The 22,175-nt window shown below is 42.7% G+C and overlaps 1 long non-coding RNA gene across 3 annotated transcripts in view; it reads right to left on the bottom strand.

Moving 5' to 3' along the window:
- Positions 1–21,386, bottom strand: part of LOC129392235 (uncharacterized) — a 39,112-nt gene extending 17,726 nt beyond the window's left edge. Inside the window, exons 1-4 of one of the 3 annotated variants that reach the window (XR_008617766.1) lie at positions 21,117–21,386; positions 19,630–19,714; positions 16,305–16,475; positions 2,738–3,214 (exon numbers count right to left, since the gene is read on the bottom strand). This is a non-coding gene — a long non-coding RNA (uncharacterized lncRNA). Of the gene's footprint in view, positions 1–2,737; positions 3,215–8,498; positions 8,636–16,304; positions 16,476–19,629; positions 19,715–21,116 lie in introns of those variants that run through there. The other 2 variants (XR_008617764.1, XR_008617765.1) reach the window with 2 other exon arrangements.
- Between the last annotated feature and the right edge of the window lie 789 nt (positions 21,387–22,175).

Here is a 22,175-nt window from a genome sequence, read left to right as displayed (position 1 = left end):
AGATAGGGAGTGTCAGAACTGAACTAAATTGTAGGACACCCAGCTGGTGTTGCAGAATTGGTCAGCATGGGAATAAGCCCACATCTTGTGTCAGAAGTGTGAAAGAAGAGAACCACAGGAACAGGTTTTCCTTTACAGTGTAACGCAAGGAGGTGCTTGGTAGGCACTTTTTAGCCATCTCAATAAAAAACATTTCAGAATTGTGGTGGAACCCAAGCGGGGAATATGAAGGGGATGAAGGGGAATAAGAAAATGGATAAAACAAGTGTGACTCTCTTTTTCTAGAAGCTAAATGTGAAAAGGAGAACGACAGTGTAGTAGCCACTTAGTTCCAGCACTCCTCAGGATCCATACTCTGCTCTGCAGTCTAGTTATTTTACACTCATGGTATCCTGAGGAGACTCTAACAAAAGGCACCTCCCAAGCATCCAGTTCTTTACATCTCCCCCCCAATATGCCTAGGGCAGTGCCAACTATGCCCTTTCCGGAGTGAATATTTTGATAAGAGTCTTGGGTAGAGAAGTAAAAAGGACAGGGCTGCCAAAGTGAAAAGAAGAGGAAAGAGATGTGCTATGGACTGAATTGTACGTCCCCCAAATCCATATGTGGAAGCACTAACCCCCCACTGTGACTAAATTTGCAGATAGGCCCTCTAAGTAGGCAAGTAGGTTAAGTGAGGTCATAAGGGTGGGGCCCTAATCCAGTAGGACTTGTGTCCTCATAAGAAGAGGAAGAGACAGGAGGAGTTGACAGGCACAGAGGTAAGGCCATGTGAGGACACAAGAGCAGGTGGCTGTCTGCGAGCCAGGAAGAAAGGCCTCACCAGAAACCAACCCTGCCAGCATCTTGATCTTCAACTTCAAGCCTCCAGGTTCATGAGAAAATTCATCTCAGTTGTTTAAGTCACCCAGCCTGTGGTACGGTTGTTACGGCAGCCCAAGCAGACTAACACAGGGAAAAAATAATAATAATAATAAATATAAATAATAATAAGGGGGGGAGGTTTGTCTAGGATGCTGAACCTAGATTTCTCTTCATAATTTTGCAAAGGTCTGGCTCTAGTGGTGTAAAGGGAGAGGGAAAGGGAGAGGGGAGGAAAGTGACAGTGGCGGATTCGTCACACAACAAGACACTGGCTCTCACCTGGCCAGCCCACGCACCTCCCCAGCCCCCCTTTGCTGTTCCCCATTCCCTGGATCTCTGGGGCTGGCTGTCAGACTACGGCAAATACTCTGCCTCCAGCAAAATCAATTGTTTGAGTTGGGAGCCCTCTGCCTTCACCTTGGGTCACTTTACAGACCTCTCAAAGGTTTGCTTAGTTTTTAAACATCCCAGTTTAGATAACTAAAGTTCCGTGGTGGGAGGTGTGGGTTTTGTCCTTTTGTTTTGTTTTGTTTTGTTTTTTTCCTTCTGATTTATGCCAGGATGAAAAGCAGCTTCCCTGGGACTTCCCTGGTGGTGCAGTGGTTTAGAATCCACCTGCCAATGCATGGGACACGGGTTCGAACCCTGGTCCAGGAAGATCCCACATGCTGCGGAGTAACTAAGCCCGTGTGCCACAACTACTGAGCCTGGGCTCTAGAGCCCACGAGCCACAACTGCTGAGCCTGCGAGCCACAGCTACTGAAGCCCACATGCCTAGAGCCTGTGCTCCGCAACAAGAGAAGCCACAGCAATGAGAAGCGCACGCACTGCAACGAAGAGCAACCCCCGCTCGCCGCAACTAGAGAAAGCCTGCACGCAGCAACGAAGACCCAACACAGCCAAACATATAAATAAATAAATAAATAAATAAATAAATAAATAAATAAATGTATAGAGTCTTTCCTGTGGTTATCGACCCATTGAGAGCCACTCTGCAGCCAAAGGCCTCGCTGTGCTCCAGGTCCCACATGCTGCGGAGTAACTAAGCCCGTGTGCCACAACTACTGAGCCTGGGCTCTAGAGCCCACGAGCCACAACTGCTGAGCCTGCGAGCCACAGCTACTGAAGCCCACATGCCTAGAGCCTGTGCTCCGCAACGAGAAGCCCTAGCACTGCAACAAAGAGTAGCCCCCACTCGCCGCAACTAGAGGAAAGCCTGCGCCCAGCAACAAAGACCCAACTCAGCCATAAATAAATAAATAAATAAATAAATAAATAAATAAATAAATTTAAAGACATACCCCTCATTGGATTTTGAAGAGCAGCCCCCGCTCGCCGCAACTAGAGAAAGCCTGCACGCAGCAACGAAGACCCAACACAGCCAAACATATAAATAAATAAATAAATAAATAAATAAATAAATAAATAAATGTATAGAGTCTTTCCTGTGGTTATCGACCCATTGAGAGCCACTCTGCAGCCAAAGGCCTCGCTGTGCTCCAGGGAATGCCTGGGATTAGGGAGGATCCCGCAAGAGGCTTGAAGAGCCGCACGCGGGCGTGGGGACGTTGCATCTCTCTTTGCAAGCACATAATGGACCCAAAGTGGTGGATCACTCACAAATTCGTTCCCCCCTCCTTTCATTTCTAACCTTAGCGGGAGAACTGCATTAATTACTTAAACAGTTGAGCGACTCAGAGGCTTCTTTTCAGCTGCAACGCTCACGTGGCCGCCTCTTTTATGGCCGGCAGGTCCCTGATGCCAGGGGTGGACGACGGAGGGACGGAGGGACGTGGGGACGGAGGGAGGCCTTGCTAGGAGCGCTTGTTTAAACAAGGCCAATTTCCAGCCTACTTTGCATGCAAATACTTACAAGAGCATCCCGGCTTGTTCCTTAAAATTAGATGGAATAAAGACACTTTGGAGGGATATGGCTTGGTTCGTTTCCAATCTTTTCCTCTTAGGGCTAAAACTAGTTTCTCCAGATCATCCTTTGGTTTTGCTGTGTTGAGAGTTTATATCACAAGGAAAATTACTTTGTTCTTCAGGACCAACAGTTTAAAATGGGAACCATTTAATGTATTTTGGGGCGGGGGGCAGTTTGTTTGGTTGGTTGGTTGGGTGGGGTTTTTTTGGCGAGGAGGCGTCTGGGCGTGGAGTCTTAACTGGACTGCCAGGGTATTCCCGGGAACCACTTAATGTTGCTGTTCTTGTTTTAAATTTATTTAGAATAGTGTCTTTTAAATGGGTCTCTTAAAACCATTTGCCTTGGAAATGTTATGTTTATGTGCACAGTTCCAGGCTCCCTGGGCTTCTTTCTTCATCATCAGGGTATCTTGCTTGCAGAGACCTGCAGGAGGTAAATGTGGTCTTAGCAATTCTGTGTCTGGTCAGGTGCCTGCCATGCACACGTTTAGCACTCACTAAATAATTTCCTTGATGAATTATTTATGATGTGGTCGCATTAATCTTTTATCGTAGACTAATTCAACACTCTAAAATGTTGGTTTGGCCATTTTTGTAAATCATTTTCACAAATAGCGTTTCCTCTGGATTCATTGGGTTATTAGCAGTTCAGCCAAAAAGTTACCACGTGCTAGATGATGTTCTTCTCTGGTTAACTTAGTTTTTAAATTAATTTAATATCCATGACTGTTACCAAGATTGCCAGTCTACATATAGTTCTTCTGCTAACAATTCTCAAACTCTAAAGAATGGTGAAAAAAGCACAGCTTTGTTGTTGTTGGGTTTTTTTTTTGGTCTCTGGAGCTCAAAAAGATTTTTAAGGTTGAAATGAAAGATGGTAAGCAGCCCTATTTACAGAAGCCAAGATATGGAAGGAACCTAACTGTCCATCAACAGATGAATGGATAAAGAAAATGTTGTACATATACACAATGGAATACTACTCATCCATAAAAAAGGATGAACTAATGCCATTTGCAACAACATGGATGGACCCAGAGATTATCATCCTAATTGAAGTAAGTCAGAAAGAGAAAAACAAATACCATATATCACTTTTATGTGGAATCTAAAAAATAAAACCTAGTGAATATAACAAACAAGAAACAGACTCACAGATATAGAGACCAAACTAATGGTTACCATTGGGGAGAGGGAGGGGAGAGGCAACGCAGGGATAGGGGATTAAGAGGTACAAGCTACTATGTATAAAATAAACAAGTGGGCTTCCTTGGTGGCGCAGTGGTTGCGAGTCCGCCTGCCGATGCAGGGGACGCGGGTTCGTGCCCCGGTCCGGGAAGATCCCACATGCCACGGAGCGGCTGGGCCCGTGAGCCATGGCCGCTGAGCCTGCGCATCTGGAGCCTGTGCTCCGCAACGGGAGAGGCCACAGCGGTGGGAGGCCCGCGTACCGCAGAAAATAAATTAAAAAAAAAAAAAAAAAATGAGCTAGTGATTACAGGGTAAAGTGACAATGATAGATATTTTCATAGCTTATTTATTTATTTATTTAGGCCATGCCGTGAGGCTTATAAGATCTTAGTTCCCCAACCAGGGATTGAACCCAGGCCCTTGGCAGTGAAAACCCAGAGTCCTAACCACTGGACTGCCAGGGAATTCTCACCTTTTAAATTTATTAAATGTCACCATCTGGTTGGCCCAGGAGCATCTTACAAATGAGATGGGCTGTGACAGACATCGGTTGGTACTCAACTGAGCCAATTTTTTTCCCTTTTCCATTATGGTTTTTTTACAGGATATTAAATATAGTTCCTTGTGCTGTACAGTAGGACCTTATTGTTTATCCATTCTATATATAATAGTTTGCATCTGCTAATCCCAAACTCCCACTCCATCCTTCTCCCACACCCCTCTCCCTTGGCAACCACAAGTCTGTTCTCTATGTCTGTGAATCTGTTTCTGTTTTGTAAATAAGTTCATTTGTGTCATATTTTAGATTCCACATATAAGTGATATCATATGGTATTTGTCTTTCTCTTTCTGACCTACTTCACTTAGTATGATAATCTCTAGGTCCATCCACGTTGCTGCAAATGGCATTATTTCATTCTTTTTTATGGCTGAGTAATTATTGCATTGTATATAGATACCACATCTTCTTTACCATTCATCTGTTGATGGACACTTAGGTTGCTTCCATGTCTTGGCTATTGTGAATAGTGCTGCTATGAACATTGGGGGTGTATGTGTCTTTCAGCGGAGCCAACCTTAAGCACCAGAACCCTTGGTCCTGGTGGCCTCACCCCTTGTTCAGAGCAGGAGGCAGGTCAGCTGAGCCATGGTGCTGTAGGATGTGTGGTGACCAGGACTGGGTATACAAGAGCTACACAGCCTCCCACAGTGCCTTAGCCACACTCTGATGCCTGGCCTTGGCTAGGCTTCCAGGAACAGCTGTCTCCTTACCAATCTGAGAAAAAGAAAAAAAGGGAGGAGTGAGGTAGATCATCTAAAAGGTCACTAGCAAAAGCCTCTTCGTCCTTTGGAACAGTTCAGCCTTGATCAGTGCTGCGTGCTTGGTCACCAGTTATGTGGAAGAAGCACAGCCACGGCAGACAATGGAGGTGGGAAGAAAGCCAGCCCTTCTGGCAGGACTTCTAATGCTCAAAGACAAGAGGGGCCATACCCCCCCGCAGGAACCCCGCAGTTAGAGGCATTGAAGCCTTCCAGTAAATCCATCATGGAAGGCAATTCATCTTGGCCAAGTCCCTGAAAGGTAGGCCTATGGGAAGTTACAATTGTTGGTGCAGCAGTAAAGACCTGGCTTAAGCTGACTAGGACAGCCGTGGGCTTGTTATCTTAACCACAGACACTTGGTTCCAAGCGAATGTTATCAGCTCTTCAGAAAACCTTTCGAGAGAATGAGGCGAATCCAGCCCAAGCTGCCCTCCCTGTCTGTGTGCCCTTGTCTGGTATCCCGTGAAAGAAATGAAACCAGCAGCAGCATGGAGAGAAAAGACGCCGCACAAGCTGCTTTTCTCCATCCCATACCACTCCATCCTTCTCCCCGCTCCATCACCCTGAAGAAGTCTCCTTCTGGAATACACTGCCTTTCATCCCTTTCACCTTCAATATGGCTCTAGGAATGTCCTTCTCTAGGACCTGTGGACCATCTCTTTGAAACATAATCATCAGAGGAGACAACTTCTCTATCTCTCAGCCTCTGAGGGAGGGTAGAAGCCTAACATTAGAGAACACCTTGCTCCCAGTTGTAAAGCTAACTTCTGCCATAAAGACAGGAGAGGGACTTCCCTGGTGGCGCAGTGGTTAAGAATCCACCTGCCAAGGCAGTGGACACGGGTTTGAACCCTGGTCCAGGAAGCTCCCACAGGCCACGGAACAACTAAGCCCGTGTGCCACAACTACTGAGCCTGCGCTCTAGAGCCCACAAGCCACAACTACTGAGCCTGCATGCTGCAACTACTGAAGCCCACGTGCCTAGAGCCTGTGCTCTGCAACAAGAGAAGCCACCGCAATGAGAAGCCCACGCACCACAACGAAGAGTAGCCCCTGGTCGCCTCAACTAGAGAAAGCCCGTGCGCAGTAACGAAGACCCAATGCAGCCAGAAATAAAAATAAATAAATAAATTTAGAAAAGATGAAATGAGAGAGGAGGTCCCATACCTTCTCCCAAGCCCACAAGCCACAACTACTGAGCCTGCATGCTGCAACTACTGAAGCCCACGTGCCTAGAGCCTGTGCTCTGCAACAAGAGAAGCCACCGCAATGAGAAGCCCACGCACCACAACGAAGAGTAGCCCCTGGTCGCCTCAACTAGAGAAAGCCCGTGCGCAGTAACGAAGACCCAATGCAGCCAGAAATAATAAATAAATAAAATAAATAAATTTATATATATATTTTAAAAAAGACAGGAGAGGTTTATGAGCAAACACAGATGGCCTTTCACAGTGCTCTAACACCACCCAGTAGTTTTCCACTAGCTCAGGCCAGCATTTAAAAACCCTTCCACCCTCTGATCCAGGGGAGTTAAATTCAGACTGAGTTCTGGCCTCTCTCCCTTATTGCAATAGCCTTGAATGAAGTTTTCCTTGCCCGTTTAACTTTGCAGGGTGCAATCTTTGCTTTGACATGCCCCTGCTCATGCCTCCAAAAGCTTCTCATTCCATTGCAGCAGTGGCTCTCAAACTAGTTATGTTTCTGAATCACCTGGAGGGCTTGTTAGAAGTACAGTTGCTGGGACTTCCCTGATGGTCCAGTGGTTAAGAATCCGCCTTCCAATGCAGGGGATGTGGATTCAATCCCTGGTAGGGGAACTAACATCCCACGTACCACAGGGCAACTAAGCCACGTGAGCCACAACTACTGAGCCCACGCGCCACAACTAGAGAGCCTGCACCATGCTGCAACTACAGAGCCCATGCACTCTGGAGCCTGTGTGCCACAACTAGAGAGCCTGTGCACTGCAACTACTGAGCCCACACACCACAACTAGAGAGAGAAGCCCGCACACTACAACAAAGAGCCCGTGCACCACAACGAAAGATCCCTAGTGCTGCCGCAACTAAGACCCAATGCAGCCATAAATAAATAAATATTAAAAAAAAAAAAGAACACAGTTGCTAAAGCAGTAGGCCTGGGTCGGGGCTTGACATGTTCCAACAAGTTTCCAGATAAGACAGGGCTGGTACAGAGACCATACTTTTTAGCTTGTTTTTTGCACAGACTATCTTAACCCTCTAAGGGCCCTGGAGTTCATGGTGGCCCCAGTATACTGTCCTGTAATAAGGTCATTTCCAGAGCTGATGGAGATGCTTTCTTTCCCACAATCTTCTCCCTCTCTCTCTTTTTAATACTTGTTCCCCCTGTACTCTCTGGCTTTTTCCCCCTCCCTTTCCTTCCCTCTCCTTCGACTCCCAGGTCACAGTAATTCTCTTCCAATTAGCCTTCCCCTTCCGGAAAAAAAAAAAACAAAAAAAGTAGCCTGCTGATCCTCAGGGTAGCAGTTAATCTTTCCACGTTTGAGGCTATGGTTGTTTTGGGTTGTTTTTTAACCAACAAATCCTTCCTGGAGCCCCCTTGGCACTTTGCTTCCCTGGGGATGGGGGAGGGGGCTTCCCTCATACTCCCTGGTTACCTAGCAACTTGTCTCCTTTCTGACAAGTCACCGCCCCTGCGGAGAAGCCAGCTGATGTGCACACAACAAAGGGAAAGTGACACCACTGCTCCGCTTCCCCTCTTCGAAGGCCTCCCTGTTCATTAGCGCTGTGATAAGTGGCTTGCTATGAGCAGGCCCCACTGATGCCCTCTTTGATTAAGCCAGCAGCACTGCTCCTCCCAGGGATCTTGGAGTGATGGCAGCTTGTCAAGTTCCCGAGATGCTGAGTAGGTACTGGGAATTTCAGATTTAATCCCTAATTATATCCAGCCCATCACCTTTGTAATAGGAGCCATAATAGCTTTTTCACTGTTGTCTTCGAGTCAGTGGGGCCGTGTGGAAAACTATATCCATATTCATGCCCGTGTTTCCTATCTATTGCTACTACATCCTCTCTCCTTACACTTCAGAATGAAAGGGGCTTTGCTTTTCTCCTGCAAAAGCCTTTATGAAAGAAGCTGTTTGTTCTATACCCTTCAAGCCCCCGCCCCCATCATCTTTGTTTCTCCTTTACACATTGATGAATTAACCGCTTTGGGCCCAGGGTTTTTAATTGATTTTAATTTATCACAGAAGACAGAGATGCCGCCAGGTAGCGCTTGTAGAGTGGAAAGTTGGTTGATCCTGGACCAACTGAGGAAAGAGGGTTTCTCAATCTCACTTTCTGTAATCCTGAAAAAGACAGTAGAATGGGGAAAAAAAGGACAAAGATAGAAAGAGAAAAAACAAATTCCACTCTAAAAAAAAAAAAAAGACATTCATAGCAGTAATACTTGTAACAGAGAAAAGTGGTAAATTACCCAGATGTCCAATAGATGAATGCCCATACAGTCAGTATAGTAACACCACAGAAGATTATTAGATTGATTTTATAAATGGTAGGCTATTTATATGGGTCATACCAGTCTTAGAGATAAATATATATTGCATATTTAAATATGCATAATGTATGACACATATAAATATATGTGATGTGTTCATATACACAGTAATTCAGGGGAAGAGAATCCAAGAGAGTTTGAACAACTGGTTAGATACATGCAAAAACACATGTAACTTTTCAGAAAAATTAGAAGAATATGTGAAAAGACATGAAGGTACAGTCCAATTCCGTAGCTAATAGCCACATGTAGCTAGTGAAGTGGAGTACTGGAAATGTAGTGCTAGTGGCTAGTGTAGTATAAATGGCTAGTCTGAGCTGACATGTGTCATAAGTGTAAAACTGGATTCAAAGACTTAATAGGAAAAAATATATAAAATAGCTCATCAAAAATTTTATGTTGATTACCTATTGAAATGGTTGTATTTTTAAAACACTGGGTTAAATAACATATTATTGAAATGAATTCCGGGCTTCCCTGGTGGCGCAGCGCTTAAGAATCCGCCTGCTAATGCAGGGGACACCGGTTCGAGCCCTGGTCAGGGAAGATCCCACATACCGCGGAGCAACTAACCCCGGGGTTAGTTAGAGCCCGCGAGCCACAACTACTGAAGCCTGCGCACCTAGAGAGCGTGCTCCGCAACAAGAGACGCCACCGCGATGAGAAGCCCACGCACAGCAACGAAGAGTAGCCCCTGCTCACCACAACTAGAGAAAGCTCGCGCGCAGCAACAATGACCCAACACAGCCAAAAGTAAATTAAATAAATAAATTTAAAATAATAATAATAAATAAAATGAATTCCACTTGTTTCTTTCTACTTAATGTGGTTACCAGAAAATTTTAAATTACGTATGTGGCTCACATTTGTGGCTTGCATTATATTTCTATTGGACAGTGCTAAGTTTAGAGTTTAATGTTTATTAGGTCCTCTTTCTAGAAAATTGCTAAATTTCTTATTCTGTTTATATTTATAAGGTGTGTGAAGTCTGGAATAGAAGGAATTTGAAAGCAATATTTCCACAAAGACCAGTTCTACAGCTGGCTTTCTACATTCTGTACTAGACTTTAGGCAGATAATGGAAATTGTGACTTTCCTGGGAGGATAGAAGGAGGCCTGGAGAGGAAAGGAGGAAGGCCACCTACTTCAGAGGTGATAGGGTCATTGAGACAACTAAATGTTGGAAATACAAGTAGGTGGTCTCCTTCTAAGATGTCACTTGTCATTTTGGAGAAGGCTTGCTTCCCAAACCAGCTCTTTCCTGCGGGCCTGTCAGCTTGACCTCTTGGAGTTGAGAAATGTCTTTCTATCCACTGTCCTCAGAGGAAGAACATATTCATTAAGCTACGAGTAAACTACATAACTTGGTGTGCAGTTCACGATTTTTGTCATTTATGTGTTTGATTTCATTGTTAGAATTCTTTACTTCTGGATAGTTTGCTGACCACAGATTTTAACGGGGAAAGGGAGGTTTGGGGGTGGTGAGCAGAGCACCACTGGTGCTGAAGATGTGACCGAGGCATGGGAGTGCCCCAGGGAATGGGGACACGGCAGAGAAATGAGACCCTTATCTACCTGACCAAACTTTAGTTACAGCAACTCATGGGTGTGTGACCAGGATGTTCTAGTGGCCAGAATTGTCCAAGCATGTGCTCTAACTAACCATTTGGAAGAGGAGATGATAGACAAAACTAAGCGTATTCTGCATTTCAGAGACTGTCCCAGAGGGGACAGCACCCCTCCCTGATTTATGGGGGCTGATTTAACAATAGGAGTAACGTTATCCAAGGGGCTGATTGAATCATCCCAAGCACCACCCCCCCAGGGGGGACAGCACCTATGTATGCAACTGTGTATGGAATATGGGTACACAAAGCAACTTAGTGTACACAATATATATACACAGCTGTGTATGTAATGTGTGTCTGCAAAGGAATTTGTGTACACAATGCATATACACAACTGTATACGTACTATGTGTCCACAAAAAAATTTGAGTACACAATGCTTATACACAACAGTGTACATACTGTTTCCACAAAGGAACTTTGGGTACACAATGCATATACACAACGGTGGACATACTATGTTTCCCAAAAGAACTTTGTGTACACAATGCATATACACAACTGAGTACCCCAGGGGGATGCCAGGGCCACCCCTTGGGGATACCCTGCCCCCACCCCCCACAGGGAACAGCACCCCTCCTGGGCTGGGCCCCCATTGATTCAATCTGCCTTCTTAAATATGGTGACCCTAATTAAAGTAATCATCCTCTTTAATGGGTGTCAGGAGACTTAAGAAGGCAGATTGATTTCATGGGACTCAGGAAACCTAAGGTGTTTGGTTGGTTTAATGAAAGTCAGGAGATTTAAGAAGAACAATTGATTTAAAGGGGTTAACAATATTTAAGTGAGCTGATTTAATCAATGGGAGTCACGTGATACAAAGGGCCTGACTGAATCACTGGTAGCTCCACCATTTAAGGGCACTGATTGAATCAAAGCAATCACGTGATTTAAGGGGGCTTATTGTTTTAAGGGCTATTGGGGGATTAAGAAGGGCAATTGATTTAATGGGGTTCGGGAGAATTAAGAAAGCAGAATGACTTAATGAGTGTCTGGAGAGTTAAGAAGGCAGATTGATTTGGGGGGGTCAGGAAACCGAAGGGGTTTGATTGGTATAATGGGTGTCAGGAGATTTAAGGAGGATGATTGATTTAATGGGGGTTGGGATGGTTAATGGGGCTGATTTAATCAATTGGAGTCACGTGATTTGGGGGCTGTTTAATACATGGCAGTCATGTGATAAAAGGGTGCTGAATAATCCTTGTATTCAGGCCTGATCCTACTGGTGGCTGCCTTGGGGGCCACGTTCATTAACATGGATGGAAAAATGCCCCCCAAAGTAATCCATGGTCGCAGAATCTCATTAAACTTGGAAGAACTACTTTTTTCTCCAAGAGAAAAAAAATCGAAGTATAACATTTCTTCTTAAGAAAAAGAAATTGTTATTCAACTGCTACATCCCACCTGTTCAATAAATATTCACTGAACTTCACAGGTACCATTCAGCCATTAAATAAATGCTAAGCCCCCACTATGTAGAATATTGTGTAGTTGAGACCCGAGACTTTAAAGACTGCCTGGATTCAAATCCTGTCTCTACTATTTCGTATCGGGATGACCCTGGGCAAATTATTTAATCTCTCTGAGCCTCTTTCTTCATCTGTAAAGTGGAATAAAAGAATAGTGTTGTTGTGACAATTAAATGAGTTAATACAATTAAATGAGCTTTAAAATACATGAAAAATACTTAATACATGAAAAACACGGGCACAGAGTGGATGATGTATAAGTATTTGCTGCTATATGCTGGCCAGTGTGCGATAGGAATAACAAAGATAAGCACAACAAAATATTGGCCCTCAAGGGTACTCCATCTGATGGCCTGTGAAACACATTGTTTCATTTAACCTTCATAATCAGCCCATGAGTTGGTTTTGTTAATCTGAGACTCAGGCAGACTAAATTACCTGCCTGAGTGCACACAAATAGGAAATGACAGGTGTGATTTAGAACTGGCTATTCTGACCCTAAATCCAGGGCTCTTTGCTCAATAGTACGCTGTCTTTCTAGTCTTTCAGAGGCAAAGTCTTAGCTCTGCCCATGAAACAGAAGGCTCTACCCCCCAATAGCATTATAGAGATACTTTCTTTGCAGCAATATTAGGGTGTCTGGGGAACCAAGTAACAGAAAGTCCTGACTGAATTTGGCTTACACATTAAAAAAAATTAATTATCTCACATTTTTAAAAGCCTTAATGTAGGTTGCTTCAGGGTTTGATGGTTTCATCATATGAAGGACCCAGGTTCACTCCATCTCTCTGCCCTCACTGTCAAGGATAATGGGATGACCGTGACTGGCTCAGTAAAATGATGATCTATCCCCCCAGATAGGAAATAGGGTGACCTTCACAGAGCATATTAGGGTGGACACAACCACAGAATCAGCTTCTGCTGTTGGTTGCCTAGGCCGTCAACAGTGTCTGCTACAAGCGACACCAAGTGTCATCAAGTAGCATTCCTTTTACAACTAATAGAGTCCTCATCTCAATTTAGAAAGAAAATCCAAAATCAAAGTAGACTGTAGATAAGTTAAATGGGGGTGTCTGCCACACGGTAGCGATGAGAAGTTTAGTTTTGCCAAAACCGTTTTTATTTTGAGAGCTTGGTTGTGGTCATGAGAACATCTAAGTTGTTCTAACCAGTTCAAATTTATAAAAACATTATTTGTGGACTTCCCTGCTGGTGCAGTGGTTAGGAATCTGCCTGCCAATACAGGGGACACGGGTTCAAGCCCTGGTCCGGGAAGATCCCACAGGCCGCCGAGCAACTAAGCCCGTGCACCACACCTACTGAGTCGACGTGCTGCAACTACTGAAGGCCGCACGCCTCGAGCCCGTGCTCTGCAACAAGAGAAGACACCGCAATGAGAAGCCCCCACAATGAGAAGCCCGCACGCCACAAGGAAGAGTAGCCCCTGCTCGCCGCAACTAGAGAAAGCCGGCGCACAGCAACAAAGACCTAGCCAAAAATTAAAAAACAACAACCCATTATTTGTGACTTTTAGGGAAGTGGTTTTTTTTTTTAAACCACAAAAAAGAGGGTAGAACAGGAAGGACCTACTGTATAGCACAGGGAACTATATTCAATATCTTGTAATAACCTATAATGGAAAAGAATCTGAAAAAGAATAGAGATATATATATATGTATAACTGAATCACTTTGCTGTTCACTTGAAACTAACAGGCCATTGTAAATCAACCATACTTCAATTTTTTTTTAATTAAAATTTTAAAAAGGAGGGTAGAAGATAGTACAATATTCAAAGTGATGTGTAGCAACCAAAGGGAAATGTAATATTTCCGAGGAGACAAGATTTTATAGCATTCCTGGATCTTTTTTGTATCTGATTGTTGAGGTCTTGACAGCTTTTCAATTGAGGAATACAGTCATGTCTGTTAAACTAATTGTAGCTCTTCACTCCACTATATAATTTTACATTTCAGCTTCAAATAGAATAGCTTCAATAAACATAAAGCAGACTGACACATCCCAGATTTCTGCAGTTTACTTTACACCAAGAAATTACATTTAGAGATTTCCAGACACATGCTATAAACGAAAATTCAACAGGAAGTTTCTTTCACTTCCTCTAAATCTGACCTACATTTCAAAAATATATGAGTGGGCTATAACCAGGAACTTCTCTTGCTGCCATTATTCATGCTGTGTTTTCTGAAGGTTTTTTTTTCTTCTCAGTTACTCTAGTGGCCGTTGAGGGAACTGTAGACCTTGGGAGTCTATGCAGCCCTGTGTGAAATGGCAAATGTTCCAATAGGGATGGCCAGATGATATAGCTCTGAGCTACCTACATCCATCAGATTAACCAGAAAAGTCAGACCTCTGTACTCTTTTTGTGGAATAGCTGAAACCCATGGCTTTTTCAGCTATCTAACCTTAGATATTTTTAATGTGAGCAGCCATTTGATGGCTACATCTTCCCCAACTCTACGCCACCCACCTATCTACTCTAAAGGAATCGGTGTGGTGATGAATTAGATCCAGTTTGTGTACACTGCTAGCTTTTTAGAGAATGGTGCCATATAAATTCAAGACCTTGTTAAAAATGAGCTAAAGCCCATAATATACCAACTTACATATATTTTACTGTACTCTAGGCTGCAATATAGACACAGAACATTCCCACACCTCCTCTACCTGCCATCGTAAGAGTTCTGGAATTCAGTCCAGGAGTCTGGTGTGGTCCCTAGATGGATGTGTGTGTCTTTGTGCCTGGAAAAATATGTGCTTCATAGAAGCCTTTCTTTCCATTTTAGAGTGACATCCATAAGATAGCTGGATAAGATGCTTACAGCAGAGCAACTGCTGCCCTCTGCATCCAGGTAAAATGCCAGGAGACGTGGAGGAAAGCGGGCAGCCCAGTTAAGTAATAATGTGTTAATTCAGTTTAAAGATCTGAAGCTACGAGCAACTGGGTGCAGAGTGAGGAAGTTTTAGGCGCTTCAATCTTTAGCAGGGTTTTAAAAGTCAAATGCATCGAGGGATCAGACAGATAACATAAATTGTCAAGTGGCTTTAGCCAATAGGAAGTGATAAGAACTGGGGTAAATTTTTTTTTTTTTTTACTGTTCCATCACCTTTTATTACAATCCTACCCTTGTGTTCCAGAATGAATGGCTATTTAATACACAACCCAAAGCACTCCTAAAATTGATCTTAACCTTCCCATTTCTTTCTCAGTATATTAAATCAAAAGGAAAAAAACTTCCAAAAAAGTCACCAGGTTTAGTACATCCCAGGAAGAGCACCTTTACTAAACACCAGGAAACAAAACACGCCAGGAATCTGACCAAATGCACAAAACAACAGGTGAGATTCCTGATAGGAAGGAATGACTCCCAATGGAACATAAACAGATCCCCTCAAAGTACATATATTTCACTTGAGTGTGTACATATATATGTAATATATTAAAAGAAATTTGGTTTCTACCACAAGAAGTTAGGGCATTCAAACTTTAAAAATTAAAAAAAATGTTTTTAAACATAAACACACAAAAAACACTGCGTATGCAAATAAAACATGCCCCCGAGTTACTACATATGATCTTATGTATCAATAAAAGAACATCCAGGGAGATGGTTGGTTTCTAAGGTGTCCAATGTTTCCGCTTAAAAGCCAGATAGCCAGACTCGACGTCAAATAGGTACAAAGTATTGCATGTGATGAAACTAATACTTGGTCTTGGGTTAAATAAGACATTGTCTGGGTATTTTCTCCCACAGGGCTCATCACATAACAACAGCAACAAAAATAACAATAACAATCACTGATACTCATATAGTCCTTACCATGTGCCAAGCACTTTTCTAAGCACTTTACATATATTAATTCATTTTTAATACACAAAACAACTTTCTAAAGTAGATACTACTATTATTCCATCTTACACATAAGGAAACAAAGGCCCAGAGTCAGGCTGTTAGGAAGTGGTAGAAGTTGGATTTAAACCAGGATAGAAGCTCACTCAATACTTCTCTACTAAACTCAATATGATTTGAGCTTCAGAAGGATTTCAGTGGCTTACTCCTGACCTGGAGATCGTAGTTATACCAATCCAATCACTTCATTGATTCAAAGTTTGAACTTCAAACTTTTCTTTAAAACACTTTTCAGGGACTTCCCTGGAGATCCAGTGGTTAAGACTGCACGCTCCCAATGCAGAGGGCACAGGTTCCATCCCTGGTGGAGGAACTAAGATCCTGCATGCTACACAGCGGGGCCAAAAAGTAAAAAAAAAAAAAACACTTTTCATAGTAAGAAATGCATTTTACTTCTTCATCCAGTACACACATATGTGATGCAACACTCACCCTCACAGCACACAACGCACTCTGGTCTGTTCGATTGTTTTCTGTTCTGTACCATTTTTTAAAAGTGCTCAGCAGGGGCTTCCGTGGTGGCGCAGTGGTTGAGAGTCCGCCTGCCGATGCAGGGGACGCGGGTTCAGGCCCCAGTCTGGGAGGATCCCACAGGGCGCGGAGCTGCAGGGCGCGTGAGTTATGGCCGCTGAGCCTGCGCGTCCGGAGCGTGCGCGTCCCTGCGCATCCGGAGCCTATGCTCCGCAACGGGAGAGGCCATGGCAGTGAGAGGCCCGCGTACAGCCAAAAAAAAAAAAAAAAGTGCTCAACACAAACAATTAGATTGATTTCTGCAATTTGGAAATTACTAATAAAAGGAGCTTTTCTCAGCCCAAATCCATATATGGTCAAATATGGATTGACATGGATGTGCAGAAAAAAATATCTTTATGAAAATTCTTGCCACTGCCTTGATTTTCACCTCCCAAAGATAGGCATCAGCATGCCAGCCAAAGAGTGAATTAGTGTTGCTCTTTGCAAGCACAAATGCCTCTTTCACAATTGTTATAGTCAAAAAACAATTAGTGCACACACATACAGCACAAAAGTTAAACGATTTGTCCCTGCAGCTTAATCTTACATTACTATCCTCTATTCGAATACTGCTCAGTATATATCTAAGGCTCCTGAATAAATAGAATCCACTCTTTCTTCCCTCGGTTTCTTTCCTTTCTTCCTCCCTCCCTCCCTTCCCTTTTTTCTTTCCTGCCTTCCTCTTTCCTTTTCTCCTCCTTTAATTCAACAAACAAGTATTGAGCACCACCAAGGCCAGGCACACACTCCGGCCTCATGGAATTTACAATCCCGTGAAGGATTGAAACAAACTGGATACTCAGCCCAGACATGTGTATGTGGATGCAGTTTAATTCCTTTTTCTTTTGTGATAAGTGACCTACCAAAATATTTCTCAAATGCAGTTCAATAAATATTTTATGTTAAGACACCAGGCATCTAAAGTGAAAACGAAAACAAACAACCCTCAGTACTTCTCATGTATTGTGCTGTTTTCACTGGAAAATGTTTGCCTGACAACCAAAGCCAGAGAAGAAACAGGTGTTGGGTTTTATTTTTCAGTAGCTTCTCTCCTGGTTCTCTATGTCAGTTGGCTGTGATGTGTATCTTGCCCCTGAGTTTTATAGATGTCCTTGCGATTGAGTCAACATACGTACATAAATCAGATATACTGGTATGGGGGGGGCATTCTGTTTTCATCTAACGTCCAAATAATTGAGGCTGAGCTATACATTATTAGATACGCTTTCCAGTAACTTGATAATCTAAGTTTGAGTCCTCTGCTGGATGAAAATTCCAAGGAGCCTACAGATGGTACAGTAAATATAATATCACCCTCTAGGTAAGCGGTGGCAGATATTATTCTGGTTTAAATTTCACTGAGAAATGTTCACAAGTATAGAAAGAAAGGGTTGGATAGGAATCCAAAGAACTCCCTCTTTTCCTTGAATCTGTGCTCAACGCCACCCTCTCAGTGAAGCCCACACACCCACTCCTGGCCCCCATTACCTTTGCTCTATTTCTTTTTTTCTCATTGTACTTAATACCTTCCAACATACTTTATGATTGATTGACTTATTTAATATGTTTAGTATGTTAATTGTTGGTTTTTTATGTCTTGGCCCCCACTGGAACGTAATCTCTAATAAGACAGAAAGTTTATCTGTTTTGCTTATTGATATATATACTAAGCCCAATAAATGAACAAACACCTACTGATCGACTGATTGGATAAATTAAAGGAAGAATGCATCTATTGATTATTTATTATAATCCATAAAGCAAAGTGTGGGCTTTGGAATCAAATTGCCTGTGTTCAACCCCCAGCAACTCTATTTTTTTTTTTTTGGCTGTACCGTGCAGCTTGCAGGATCTTAGTTCCCCTACCAGGGATCGAACCTGGGCACCTGGCAGTTAAGAGCACTGAGTCCTAACCACTGGACTGCCAGGGAATTCGCTCCCAGCAACTCTATTTATTAACTGTTAGCCTAGCGCAAGCTACTTATTACTCCTGGTTTCCTCAACAATAATATCGGTAAGATAATAGTAATGCCTAGATCCCAAAGATGGTGTCGGAGTTAATCAGGATAATTTTCCCTATCCAGAATGTGCTAAATCCTCAACAAATGTTAGTTATTATTAGTGTGCACCTGGCACCTACACGCACTGTATCTCATTCTAATACAGGATCCTGACACTGTACCTGTGGAGTTCCCCCAAGAATCATACAAAAACTCTTGGCCAATCTGAGTGTAACCCCCAATTGGAGGATCCTTGCTAAAACCAAAAGAGTCAAAGAACAGTCTTACAAAAACAGTGAATTTTGCTGGAAAATAGGAGGTATTGATTTTTCTTCCCTCCAAATAGCAATGAATGAATCGACTAATCATCTTCCCTGTATGCTACCACCCCATATCAGGGGTTCCAAATTCCTGTAGAGACTGACAGAAATAAGATTGTGAACATAAGGATAAATTTTCTTAAAATAAAAATAAGTTGATCAAGAGCACATTCCAGGACTTCCCTGGTGGTGCAGTGGTTAAGAATCCGCCTGCCAATTCAGGGGACATGGGTTCAAGCCCTGGTCCGGGAAGATCCCACATGTCGTGGAGCAACTAAGCCCGTGCGCCACAACTACTGAGCCTGCACTCCAGAGCCCGCGAGCCACAACTACTGAGCCCGTGTGCCACAACTACTGAAGCCCATGTGCCTAGAGCCCATGCTCTGCAACAAGAGAAGCCACCACAATGAGAAGCCGGCGCATGGCAAGGAAAAGTAGCCCCTGCTCGCCACAAATAGAGAAAGCCCACGTGCAGCAACGAAGACCCAATGCAGCCAAATAAATGAATAAATAAATAAATAAATAAATTTATATTTTTTAAAAAAAGAGCACATTCCAGAAATACTGTCCTTGAAAGTCTCTATTTAAACAATTGATGAGAAAGTCACACGCACCCAGCCATTTTCATTCCCAATGGGCCAACATGTAGAGTACCAAATCCAAGTACTGTTGCCAACTAAGAACATACTGAGTTCCAGGGGCAAATAAAATGTAAAGATTATAATCATTTATTAGCATGCTTAAGTGTCAGAAGTAAGAATTTATGTTTTATTTTCTGTTGCCCATATTTAAAATTGCACATTAAACAGTCTAAATTCAGGGTAACCAGATAAATAACCTGCCCCAGTGCTTTAAAATTTGTGTATAAAATATGAACGTGAGCCATTATCCTGGTGTTTTACTCCAGTCCCTACATCTACTTACCAAGAATTGGCTACTCTGAGCGTGTGGTAGACCGTCCCGTGCTCCCCCGGGAGTGTGGATTATTGTGGCTTTGCAAAAGGTCAGCCTAGGGAAAAGGATACACACACTTTGACCCAGGAATCACATTTCTAGAATTTATTCTGGATGTGTAATCTGAGATAGGCCCAATGAACCGCCCACAAGAATGTTCACTGGAACATTATGTATTGTAATTTGAATATGGAGACAAACTATGTCTCAAAATTAGAGATTACATAGAATAGTGGTATATATCTGAGGCTATTCCAGAGGTCAGAAAACTGTTGCCCGTGGACCAAATCCAGCCTGCCTGTTTTTATAAATAAGGTTTTACTGGAGCACAGACACACCCACTCATTTATATATTATCTATGGCTGCTTTTACTACAACAGCAGCGTCAAGTAGTTGTGGTAGAAACTGTTATGTTTTCATTTCCTGTTGCTTCTGTAAGAAATGACCACAAACGAGTGGCTTAAACCATACAAATTTATTTTCTTACAGTTCTGAAAGTCAGAAGTCCTAAAATCAAGGTGTCGGCAGGACAGCATTCCTCCTGGAGGCCTTAGAGGAGAATCTGTTTCCTTGCCTTTTCCAGCTTCTAGAGGTCATCTGTATTCGCTGGTTCATGGTCCCCTCTGCCATATTCAAAGCAAGCAGGGTAGCATTTTATCATCTCTCCCTCTGACTCTGACCCTTCTGTATCCCTCTTATAAGGGCCCTTATGATTTCATTGAGTCCACCCAGATAATCCAGGATAATCTCCCATCTCAAGATCCTTAATTTAATCACAACTGCTAAATCTCTTTTGCCATAGAAAGTAACAAAGTCACAGGTTCTGGTGACTAGGATGTGGACCTCTCAGTGTTCAGTCCACCACACCATGTAACCCACAAAGCCTTCAATATTTACTCTCTGGTCCTTTAGGAAAAAGTTTGCTGACCCCTGCTTTAGACCATTGTACTGGAGGATCAGAACAGCAGCTTGTGGCCTGAGGGAGCAACTTCTCTGCCATGTAACCGCAGGAGGGCTGCCCTCTAAGCCAGCTCTATGATGAGGGACCTACAGATTCAGTCCTCTTTAGAAACACAACTGCAATTAACCATGAAAAACCGGAAAAATACACAGAGCATTAGAAGAAAATCTAAATTTCCAAATCTATTTTTCCAAAATTCGAAGAAAGAAGGATCTTTTCTTGGCTATATGGTACTTTTTTTTTGACTTTGACACCTATTTTTTCTCTCTGACTCCCATTCTTTCTTACCAATGGAACCTCAATTTTTAACCAGGCAGCAATGTACCCAGTTAAAAATATCCATCGCTCCAGCCTCCTTTGCAACTAGAGAGTACCCTGTGACTCATTTTGATCAATGAGATAAAAGCAGAAATCTGCTGAATGGAGCTTCTTAGGAATACTACTGTTTTCACAACTAAAAAAAAATGAAAGAAAAGAGAAAAAGCACAGGCTCACCTAGTTCATCCTTATAGCCCTTCACTATTTTCTTCTATTTCCAGCATAGAACACAGATGTGGTCATGGAGGTGGAACAGCCATTCAATGAAGAAGACGAGCACCGGGTCTGATGATGGTAGAGTAGGAAGCTGGAAGGGTCCTGGGTCCTTGGCAACATCCATGAGCAGCTACATAAGCCCCGGACTGACCACCTCCAGACGGTTACATCAGAAAAATGAGCCACTCTTTGGCTTAGCCACTGTGGTCAGTATTCTTTTTTACATGCAAAGATAATCCTAGCAATTACAACATGATATGATGTATATCAAAGCTCCAGCAACATGATGCCTATCTGTGTGCTATTCCGTCACTCTGCTCTAACAAGAGTGGATCTACTCCATATATGGGGTGGGGAAAGGATGGATAGAACACAGGTCTTTTTCATGTAGTTAATTCTAACATCCCTTCATGGTAAAAAAAAATAAAAAAACAAAAAAACCTCAAACTAGAAATAGAAGAGAACTTCCTCAATCTAATAAAAGGAATCTATGGAAAACCCACAGCTAACATTATACTTAGTGGTGAAAAGCTAAATGCTTTCCCTCTAAGATCAGGAACAAGGCAAGGATGTTTGTTCTTGCCACTTCTATTCAACATTGTACTGTAGGTTCTAGCCAGGGCAATTAGGCAAGAAAATGAGATAAAAGTTGGAAAAGAAGTAAAACTGTCTCTCTTTGCAGATGACATAATCTTTTATAGAGTAAATCCTAAATAATCCATCAAAAAACTATTAGAGTTAATAAACAAATTCAGTAAGATGTCAGGATACAATATCAATATACAAAAATCAATTGTATTTCTATATATTAACAATGAACAATCCAAAAGTGAAATTAAGAAAACAATTCCATTTACAATAGCTTTAAAAAGAAGAAACTATTGAGGAATAAATTTAATAAAAGAAACGTAAGCACTGCAAGCTACAAAGCAGCACTGAAAGACATTTTAAAAGACCTAAATAAATGGAAAACTTCCTGAGTTCATGGATTGGAAGATAACGTCGTTAAGATGGAAACAC

The sequence above is a fragment of the Physeter macrocephalus genome, chromosome 7 (assembly GCF_002837175.3).
Source record: "Physeter macrocephalus isolate SW-GA chromosome 7, ASM283717v5, whole genome shotgun sequence".
In the NCBI taxonomy this organism is placed as follows: Eukaryota; Metazoa; Chordata; class Mammalia; order Artiodactyla; family Physeteridae; genus Physeter; species Physeter macrocephalus.
This window is presented reverse-complemented; position numbering and strand designations above follow the sequence as displayed.